The 11,405-nt window shown below is 40.9% G+C and overlaps 1 pseudogene; it reads right to left on the bottom strand.

Moving 5' to 3' along the window:
- Positions 1–1,553: 1,553 nt before the first annotated feature.
- On the bottom strand, positions 1,554–9,626 carry LOC134210341 (piggyBac transposable element-derived protein 1-like; annotated as a pseudogene).
- Positions 9,627–11,405: the final 1,779 nt, after the last annotated feature.

Below are 11,405 nucleotides of genomic sequence, written 5' to 3' on the forward strand. Positions count from 1 at the left end.
GGGATAAAAGTGTTTTGACAGAAAGTTATTCGCCCGAAAAATAAATCAATTAAAATTAAAATTTTAAAAATTATCTTTGCAAATAAACTTTAAATTTCCATTGATTGCAACTTAGCTATTTAAAAATCGATATTAAACAATAATTCCACTAATGCTTTTTTTCGTTCATCTAACTGTTATTCGGCATATGTCTTCCAATTATTCGATCCTAAAGCCACTTGATACCTCTCCACATTCCAAGGACAGAGTCAACACGGGACCTACGAGCGAAATGCCACCTCATAACGCCGGAGGTTTTGAAATCGGAAGTTCGGGGCCAATATGGTTTGCGACCAGGAGCAAAGGTGACATCACAGCAACCATGTCAAGTGATCCTGCCGGTAGATTTTTTGTCCCTTCTTCGTTGCTGGGACACTCGAGGTGAAAAGTGGCATGGCAACGCAGACAGATTTATGGCGGCAATTTTTCCTCCAGCAACGGGGAGAACATGTTGGATTTACTGCTCCGGAGACCATATAATCGAAATTGAAGGATTCGTGTGATGGGTGGGTGGACTGGATATTTGAACTGGAGGGCGACGAGTCATACAGCAGAACAAAAGTGGACGGTGTAATTCGATAAAACATGTTTCGAAATCAAAGCCACCACTGTCCTGCCGGTGCTGGTCAGTAGTGTGGACGACGAACGAAGAAGGTGATTTTGCGATGTTTCACTGGGACGAATTTACGATTCAGCATCAAATAGAAAGCTCATTGAATTGCAGTCTGTATCAAGACATATTTACATGCAAAGTGAACTGTACTGTGTATGAAGTCATCGTCCTGTTGGGTGGTAAAGGAGCGACATTTACATGATTATTCTCATATTGTATTAATTCCTTTGGGATGACTTCGGGAGACTTCTATGATTCTGGAAATATCATCAATCTTGCTACAGCTGATCCTGCCGTACTAAAAGCTAATCGTAGCATAAGAAGATTGCAACGATTTTTGTTTGAATTTCGAAATCATTTTACAGGGCATTTGCCTTAGTGTCGAATTTGAGTACATATTTTTCAACCTTATTATAATTCTGACCTAAGAGCATCTGTAGTGTGAAATGTAATTTGACTTGAACATTCTCCTTTAACTAAACAACAAACTCGAACGTGTTGCCCCATCCACCAATTACCGTAGAATTTTCCACTCACATCAATTCACAAGTGCTATAAATTGGTCTTTTAATATTTATAAGCTCGCAAAACTCCTCAATTTTGCATGCGACTTTCGAATGATTCGGCTGGCTGCATATTCCGGCTATCACCAGCACCAGCCTTGCCGGGCTTAATACAGCACTCGTCGAAAGGATTCGCCCTTGGCAACTCTTCCGAATCCGAACGACAACAACGTGAACCACTCTGCTTTCCTACACCGTTCTATATAACCATTTTATATTACTGCGAAAAAATAAGTATCTAAGATGGGGGTGGGGAGGAGGTTGCAGACGCACAGGTAGATTCGACGCTGTCCCCGTCATTTTCCATCTTGTTTCCAACCGTGGGGTTATGAATAATTCTAAGCTACTTGTGCCTTGACGGGAAATATTTCCTTTTTCGTCCGAGCCGGTGCCTGTTCCGAACGGATCGAGGCATGCAACAATTGTGCGATATTCGTACTGCGGATTATGATGGCTATACCTGCCAATACTGTTTTCCATTTGAGAAGATCTGGGTGGATGAACGTTCTCTGAATGGGGTACTGCGGATTTGTTTACCATTCGCATTTTCTTAGAAAGACAGCAGACCGTACAATATTAAACAACTTCGTTATCCGTCTGATCCTGGGAGGATAAACTTGATGGGAAAATGAATTTCTTCCAGCGACGAAGGTTGGAAGGATTTAAAGCTTTTTTGGCCATTAATTTCGGTGTACCGATGCTATTTTTGTATTCCATAATACCTTTCGGAGACAGACAAAATTAGTTTCGCGCTGGTACGGTCACTTTCGCTTTCGCTGATTATTCAGCACAAGGCCATTGCACCGTCCTTATTTGTGGTCGTTACCGTTCCAACCGCCCACACCATTGGAGAACCAAACTCGCTAATGGTTGTTTGTTATCGCATCAGAACCCGCTAGAACCTCGACTCGATCCCCGATTATGGGTGACAGTTTTCGAAAGGGTTTCACACACAACGTGGATCGGCGTGATGCAAACCTGAGTTGACCACCTCCAACCACCACCGAATAAAACGTGATGCCATATGAGCTGGAAAAATGGGAATCCCGTACCAGACCAATATACTAACTGACCAACCATACCGCCACCACACCGTAGCAAAACGGGAGGAGAGTGAACATAAACGACCAGGTTTAGGTATTAAGGTTTAAGTAACTCCCTCAACAATATCAAATTTCAAGGAAATGGTTAGACTTTTTCTCAACAAGATTTGCAATGCAATTTTTGTTTTTTTTTTTCAAATTAAAAAAAAAAACAAAATAAAGACAAAGTTATACATCATAATTTTTTATATCGTATTGAAGTCTGCCATCCATTTTCCTCCTTATTCCTATTGCTGAGCGTCGCTGGTGAAAATATTGTGCAGTGCGACGGTTCAAGCAGATTCGATGAGCGAGCGAAAGTGGTTACGAATAGTGAATGGCGGGGTTGGGGCTGATAATGGATGCTTCCGGGGTTGTCCTCTCCTATCGATAGGGACATTTTTTTTGCGGCGTAAAGAGTTCATTGTTTGCATTTTCGGTGGGTTGAACGTGCGGTATTAACGTCGCCGTTTGTCGCAGTCGGAGGTTTTTGCCGGTTGATTGAATTCGAATACGTGATACAATCGATCGAGATACAATTATTTTCAGGATGTTGACTCAATGTATGCCAATTTACTTTTAGGTTTGTCACTTGGATTGCGATATGCCGGAGAATTATTAGATTTTCTGTAACATTTATATAATGATTGTAAATATAGTATCATTGTGCAGTAAAAGTTCTTCGGCAGTAAGTATTTGAATATTTCAGTCTGATAATATTTCAGAAATTTTGTTTGGAAACTCGACAATCCTTTTTTGAAATTCTTTATTAACTAATACATCTTATTCTAGAATTTCAACAAAAACTCTTTTAGGAATTTCTTCGAAAATTTCTACTGTAAGCCCATCGGGAAATCCACACGAAATTCTTCTGAGTTTCAAATCAGGAATTCCTTTGCGAATTTCTGCCAGAAATACTCTATGAATTGATCATCAAAATCTTTTATGGACTCCTTTGGATATTCCACAAAAATTCAGTCGTGAATTCTTCATGAAAGGAGCAGTTCTTTGGAGAATTCTCTAGAGAAATTTCCTGGAGAACATATAGAGATATTTCTGGAAGAGTTCTTGAAGGAATTTTCGCGGATATTCTTGTAGGTATTTTTGAAAGAATTCTTGGAGAATTTCTAAAGAAGTCTAAAGAAGAAAAAGCGGGATAATTTTCGGAGTGTTTTCCTTATGATATTTCGGAGGAGTTTTGAAGGGAATTTTCCAGAAAAATCCTGTTAGGTTTCCTGGGCGAATTCGTGGAGAAATTCTGGAGAAGTTTCCGTGGGAACTTCCAGGGAGATTTTTGAAGGAATTTGTGTAAGAGTTCTTGGAACCAATTTCTGGAAGAATTCCCAGAGGAATGCACGTAAGATTTTCTAGATCTAGGTTTCGCAATTTAATTTGCATAAGAAGTTCTTTATTAATTCCTGGGCAATTTTGCGGAAAATTTCCCGGGAGGTGGATTTAGTGGAAGTGCTATTGGAGGATTTTTAGGAGGAAATTCAGAGAGAATTTCAAGAGAAATTATATGGGTAATTATTTAAGAAGTTACAGGACGTCTCGAAGATTTCTAGAGCAAACATCCTTTTCAGCTTCCGTAGGAATTCCTGAATTTTTTTTGAAGGATTTACCGGAAGAATTCCTGAAGGTGCTTCCGGAGAAATTCTTAGATAAACTTTCAGATGAATTCATGGAAGAACTTCCGGAGTAACTCCTGGAGGAACTTCTGGAGGAATTCCTTGTGGAACCTCCGGAGGAATTCCTGGCGGAACTTCCGAAGCCATTTCTGGTGAAACTTCCCAAGCAATTCCTGGTGAAACTTCCGCAGGAATTCCTGGTGGAGCCCCCGGAGGAATTCCTGATGGAACTTCCGAAGGAATTCCTGGTGGAACTTCCGAAGGAATTCCTGGTGGAACTTCCCAAGCAATTGCTGATGAAACTTCCGGAGGAATTCCTGGTGGAACTTCCCAAGCAATTGCTGGTGAAACTTCCGGAGGAATTCCTAGTGGGGCTTCCGGAGGAAATCCTAGTGGAGCTTCCGGAGCAATTCCTGGTGGCACTTCCGGAGGAATTTCTGGTGGAACTTCCAAAGGAATTCCTGGTGGAACTTCCGCAGGAATTCCTGGTGGAGCTTCCGGAGGAATTCCTGATGGAACTTCCGAAGGAATTCCTGGTGGAATTTCCGGAGATATTCCTGGTGGAACTTCCGAAGCCATTTCTGGTGGAACTTCCGCAGGAATTCCTGGAGGAGCATCCGGAGGAATTCCTGATGGAACTTCTGGAAGAATTCCTGGTGGAACTTTCGAAGGAATTCCTGGTGGAGCTTCCGGAGGAATTTCTGCTGGAGCTTCCGGAGGAATTCCTGGTGGAAATTCTGGTGGAACTTCCGGAGAAATTTTTGGAGGAACTTCCAGTGGAATTTCTGGAGGAGCTCCCAGAGCAATGTTGGGAAATGTACATTCAAATACTCTGGTTATGCGAAAATTTACATTTTATCCAGCCAAATTTCAAGCACCAAACATGCCTAAACAGTTCGCCAAAAAAATGTACCCGACATCGTGAATTTTTTTTACCGATGAGGCAAACTGTTTGTCCACATCTCAAACAGCATAGAATCGAGTTTAATTACATGTGGCGCAAAGCCTAGAAGGTGTGCTATCCGTAGGTACTTATTTATTCGTTCTTACCTCTAAAATGAGCAAGGAGTAATGAAATGAATATTTCCCACTTAACACTTACGTACCTGACCCCCTATTTCATGGAAAACTATTTTTTCAAAATGATGGTTCTCAGCAGTCTTGCATCGCAATTTGGTTCTGTTTTCTGCAATCGATCACAAAATTCCTATAGTTTTTGGAACATTGGTCATCGTTTGGAAAATGGCCATGGTTCCGGAGATATTGATGGGAGTACTGGGGTAACCTCCCATCCCGGAAAAATGGCCACTTCCTGATCAAGCCGGAAACATGACTTGCGACGTGTCAAACTTCATGGTTTTTCAAAAGAAGTTTATAGGAATGTGTTCTGAGGACATTCGGTCCATCTGACCTCATTCCGGCACACCCTGGGTTGCTGGTTCCCTGGGGAAGTGGCTACTTTTTGATCAGTTCTGAAACCTGGGTTGCGACGTATCAAACTTCATGATTTTGCTAAAGAAGTTCATTGTAATGTGTTCTGAGGGCATTCGGTCCATATGACCACATTCCGCGACACCCTGGGTTGCTGGTTCCCTGGGGGAAGTGGCCACTTTTTGATCAGTTCCGAAACCTGGCTTTCGACGTATCAAACTTCATGATTTTGCAAAAGAAATTCATAGGAATGTGTTCCGAGGGCATTTGGGCCATCTGGCCACATTCCGGCATACCCTGGGTTGCTGGTTCCCTGAGGGAAGTGGCCACTTTTTTAACAGTTCTGAAACCTGGCTTGCGACGTATCAAACTCCATGATTTTACAAAAGAAGTTCATAGGAATGTGTTCTAAGGACATTCGGACCATCTGGCCACATTCCGGAACACCCTGGGTAGCTGGTTCCCTAGGGAAGTGGCCACATTTTGAACAATTCTGAAACCTGGCTTGCGGCGTATCAAACTTTGTGATTTTGCAAAAGAAGTTCATTGTAATGTGTTCTGAGGGCGTTTGGTCCGTCTGGCCACATTCCGGCACACCCTGGGTTGCTGGTTCCCTGAGAGAAGTGGCCACTTTTTAACAGTTCTGAAACCTGGCTTGCGACATATCAAACTTCATGATTTTGCTAAAGAAGTTCATTGAAATGTGAAGTTCATGTGACGTTTGGTCCATCTGGCCACATTCCGGCACACCCTGGGTTGCTGGTTCCCTGGGGAAGTGGCCACTTTTGATCAGTTCTGAAACCTGGTTTGCGGCGTCTCAAGCTTCATGATTTCCTAAGAAACGTTCATAGGAATGTGTTCTGAGGGCATTCTGTCCATCCGGCCACATTCCGAGACACCCTGGGTTGCTGGTTCCCTGGGGAGTGGCCACTTTGATCAGTTCTGAAACCTGGCTTGCGACGTGTCAAACTTCATGATTTCCTAAGAAAAGTTCATAGGAATGTGTTCTGAGGACATTGGGTCCATGCGGCCACATTCCGAGACACCCTGAGTTGCTGGTTCCTGGGGAAGTGGCCACTTCTGGTCAGTTCTGAAACCTGGCTTGCGACGTGTCAAACTTCATGATTTCCTAAGAAAAGTTCATAGGAGTGTGTTCTGCGGACATTGGGTGCATCCGGCCACATTCCAAGACACACTGGGTTGCTGGTTCCCTGGGGGAAGTGGCCACTTTTTAAATGGTTCTGAAATCCGTCTTGCGACATCTCAAAGTTCACGATTTTGCAAAACGAGTTCAAAGGAATATGTGTTAAGGGTATTTGGTCCATCTGGCCACATTTCGGAACATCCTGGAATACTGGTTCCCGGAGAAAGTGGCCACTTTTGAATGGCTCTGAAATCCGACTTGCGACGTCTCAAACTCCATGATTTTGCAAAACAAGTTCAAAGGCATGTATTTTGAGGGTACTTGGTCCACTTGGCCACACTCCGGAACATTCTGTGATGTTGGTTCCCTGGGAAAAGTGGCCACGTTTTGAATGGTTCTGAAATCCGTCTTGCGACATCTTGAAGTTTATGATTTTGCAAAACAAGTTCAAAGGAATGTGTTTTGAAGGTATTTGGTTCTCCTGGCTACATTCTTGAACATCCTGGGATACCGGTTCCCGGAGAAAGTGGCCACTTTTCGAATGACTCTGAATTCCGACTTGCGACATCTCAAAGTTCATGATTTTGCAAAACAAGTTCAAAGGAATGTGTCTAGAGGGTATGGTTCTGAAATGTAGTTTGCGACATCTCAAATTTCATGATTTTTCAAAACAAGTTCAAAAGTATGTTTTTCAAGTGTATTCGACCTTATAATGCTTGTTTTCCGGAGCAAGTGAACACTTTTCGATAAGTATGTGAATGTGTTCCTAAAGAATGTGGTCATCTCCGGATCCGGATTCTTGGCTGTATACTATAAAGGTATTATCGATACTAGGTGATATTTTGGGTTTTTTGTTTTGTATTTGATTTTTATGAGTAGTTTATTTCTGATCATTTCAACATTTCAACAACTTATACCATACAGGTCCGGCATATGTCAAAATATTTTGATTCTCGTTTTACATGTCTTTCGCAAATCGCACTGTTGCACGATACACAACTTATCATCGTTTTTACATCTTTGTTTCGAGGGCAGAAACTACACCTTTTAGACTTACGGGTAATATGTTGCAACTCCGGAAACTCGTTTTGGGACTCAAAGCAGTTTGGGCATGCAAAACACTGAACTTTCCGGCAATGTGAGCTGCATGCTGTTTTACCACATGATTCACAAACCTTTAAATCATCCGTTGAAGTGCATGATAGACAAATAGATGTCGGTGAATTCGACTCTCCATACATGTCCTCGAAATTTCGAATGAATAGCTCGATTTTGCTTTTGACCTCATGGTGCAGACCTGTTTCATTTTTCCTCGATTTGACGTGTTTCAAAGCTAATTCCTTTGACAACCAGTCTAAGTATTTTCGCTTTTACTGCGGTCATTCGGAAGATATGTTGGATGAGCTGCTAAAAACGTGTGGAAAGAATTATGGCCGCAAATGTCTAAAAGTTTAGAAAAATTGCGAGAGGATATCTGTCCGTGCGCCTTTTGCATGAGTAGCTTCCTGTCGCACGATCTAGAGTGTCCACACCAGCCTTTAGAGAGTTATATAGCTCCACCACTTTCGGCTTTTCCTATAAAAAAATTATGTTTGTCAAAAATATGCTCAATTGCTGTTGTATATCGAGTAATTTGTTTATCTCACATCAATAAAATAAACAAATGGATTATCTATGTTGCTTCAATCATTCTACTCACCACCACCGTTCTTGTGTCAGTTTTCGAAGAACTGGGAGGACACTCAGCATTCAGCTGATTTTTCTCAATCGTTTCCACATCCGGTATGGCTTCAGGATCGGTCGATAATAGAAGAACGGTTTTGTTCTTTTTCGCTGTCCATGACACTAACATTAATGGATCATGAAATCCATATCTAACCGTTCCTGGGGGGGGTTTGAGTTACCGAGAAACTCTACGGGAATTTCCTTTTTATTTGATCTGAGTGTTCCAATTGACACCATGTCTTTCTCCAAGAGTTCATATGCCAACGGAACGCTGGTGAAGAAGTTATCGAAAGTTATTCTTCGATGTGTGCTGCAAAACGGTTCACAAAGTTGTAAAACAACACGCATAGCTTGGTTTTTCTCCGGTTTGTTTCCAATTTTTCCTAGAATTAGGTAAAGTACTCAATTTTTGTAATTGATGAATATTTTTAATGGAATTTTTCAAACATTTTTAGTGAACTATCATTCGAGTGGTATATATATATAAAGTATATAAAAAGTTAAATGCTTACCGGCGTATATATCGAAATTAGCAAGCATTGAGTTGTGAACGTCAACTGCGCACCACATCTTTATACCATAACGGCAAGGTTTTCCTTTCATATATACCCGAAAAGCACATTTTCCGCGAAACGGAATCATTCGCTCATCTACAGTAACATCTTTCGAAGGTTCATATATGGTCAAAATATTTGTTTGAATACGGTCAGAAACTTCTCTAATTAGTCGTAAGCGATCATGGCTATTCTGATCTTTGGATGGTTGTTTGCTTGTATTTGATCCACGAGCTGGGCGTCTACTCAGCGAATCATCAAACCGAATATATTTATATATTTGCTCATATCTTAAAATGCATAGAAAACATATCAAATGAATTTGATTTCTAGAAAATTTATCAATCATCAAACCTATCTCTTGACATTATTGCTGAGTAGAATACACGACTCGTGACTTCGTCTGTAGACCACAACTCTCGTATATGAGTCTTCGAATCGTGATTCTTGCCAGCTCCATATAACACTCCAATCCAAGCGAGAAACTCGTCATATTCCAATGGTTTGAATTTTGAATCGTGGGCACCTTCGGCGTTGGTGTAGCGGCAAATCAAATCAATTAACGATGAATCAAAAATAATAAGAATGCATCCATTGGAGTTTTTATTTTACTAAGATCCACATTGAACTTGGGGCCAAAACCCTCACTACCAGATTTATTCTTATTTGGCCAAGGGATACTGCTCCATTTTATATTTCCGCACTTTGAAACATATTCACTACTCTCTGCTTCGTCATCGGAATAAAATGGATCATCCTCAACTTGCTCATTCAGTATATCATTTTCGACACCAATTGCATCCGGATCGGCAATACTTGAGCTTTCCGACTCCGAATCACTTAACATTTTGAACACGAGATCGAACAGCGACTTAAACGTACGGATAATTTGTTTACATTGAATTCCCGGAAACAGTCATCGTAAGTGTGGTGGCTCATCTGATGCAGCAAAATAGGCGTTTTAGGGGAAAAATGTTAACAATTGACTGATGAGCAATGCTCAGACACGTGATTCCTGTAACCTGGTGGAATACGTTCAAACTTGTTATCTAAATGATGATTTCATGTCTGAGGCTTACATATAAATATGTAACACTGAATCAACAATTTGACGCCACAATACATGATGCGAGACCACATCTCTCCATATTTGGTTGCGGCTCACGCTCGCTAAATAGTTATGTATTTGGTCCGTCAACCGTCAGCCCGTCGCTGCGCTCTACGCCTGTCGGTGCGGAAGTGGGTTTGCTGTTCAGCATTCTTGTACCATGTACTGCCCATCGTACCCTTCCAGCTTTAGCAACCTGAAGCATACTGGGTTTTTCTAAATGTTGAACGATTTTGAATAAAACAAATCAAGTTTGATGCGATTTATGTTATAATTGCATGTTGATACAACAATTAAAGGGATGAATTCAGGGACAGAAACAGTCACTTCAACTACTCTCAAACAGTTGACATTCAACACACAATCAAATCACCAGTCATTTACAAATTTGAATGTGCGAATGAATAGGACGGCATGTGCACGAACAGCAGCAAGCGTCTACTCTCGGTGTCAGCATTGTTGTGTGCGGTGTCAAAAGGGATCTTCAACTTGGCACATTGATATTCAATTTTCAATCTCAAAATATGAATATCGTTTCATACTGCAGTGCATGGATTTAACATTTTGAAGTCAGATTTCTAAAATAAATGCATCTGTTTAGTATATAAAGTAAAATAATCAACATTTTTCGGTGCAAATCAACCACAATTCCAAATATTCAATTCAGCCCCGGTAGATATTCATTTTTTACACTCGGTTATCAATCGGCTTTTGAAGATCGGATTTGGTATGGAAGTTTGACAGCATGCTGCGAGATATTCGTGCCTGCATTGCCGATCTTCTGATCAAAACAAACACGAGTCAATGACGTGGATGCAAGTGATGGTAAAACGAAGTTTTCCTTCCTTGCTTAAATGTACAAAAATAAACAAACAATGAGTGGACCACCTTCAAAATGAATAATACTAATAAATTTTAAACTTATGATAATCACACAATACTTAATTACAATTAGCATTAGCTGATTTATTCCATACACCAATGGTTTGTATGTAATGTGTCTGATTGACAGAATGGTGAAAGTATTTCGGAATGATATTTCTAAATTTTATAAATTCCCTAGGAAACCAGCATTCCAAGATTTTAAGGAATGCACTTGGTCACTTGGTCACTTTTTCCGGGAACATCCCAGGATGTTCCGGAATGTGGCATGATGGACCAAATACCCTCAAAACACATTCCTTTAAACTTGTTTTATGAAATCATGAAATTTGAGACTTCGCAAGCTAGATTTAAAACCTTTTAAATATTTGCCACTTTCTACAGGATACCGGCATTCCAGGATATTCCGAAATGTGGCCAATTGGAACCAAATAACCTCAAAACACTTTCCTTTGGACTTGATTTGCGAAATAATGAACTTTTAGATGTCGCGAGACGAATTTCAGAGCCAATCAAAAAGTGGCCACTTTCTCCAGGGAACCAGTATTCCAGGATGTTCCGGAGTGTGGCCAGTTGGACCAAATATCGTCAAAACACATTCCTTTGAACTTGTTTTGCAAAATCATGAACTTTGAG

The sequence above is a fragment of the Armigeres subalbatus genome, chromosome 2 (genome assembly GCF_024139115.2).
Source record: "Armigeres subalbatus isolate Guangzhou_Male chromosome 2, GZ_Asu_2, whole genome shotgun sequence".
Lineage (NCBI taxonomy): Eukaryota > Metazoa > Arthropoda > Insecta > Diptera > Culicidae > Armigeres > Armigeres subalbatus.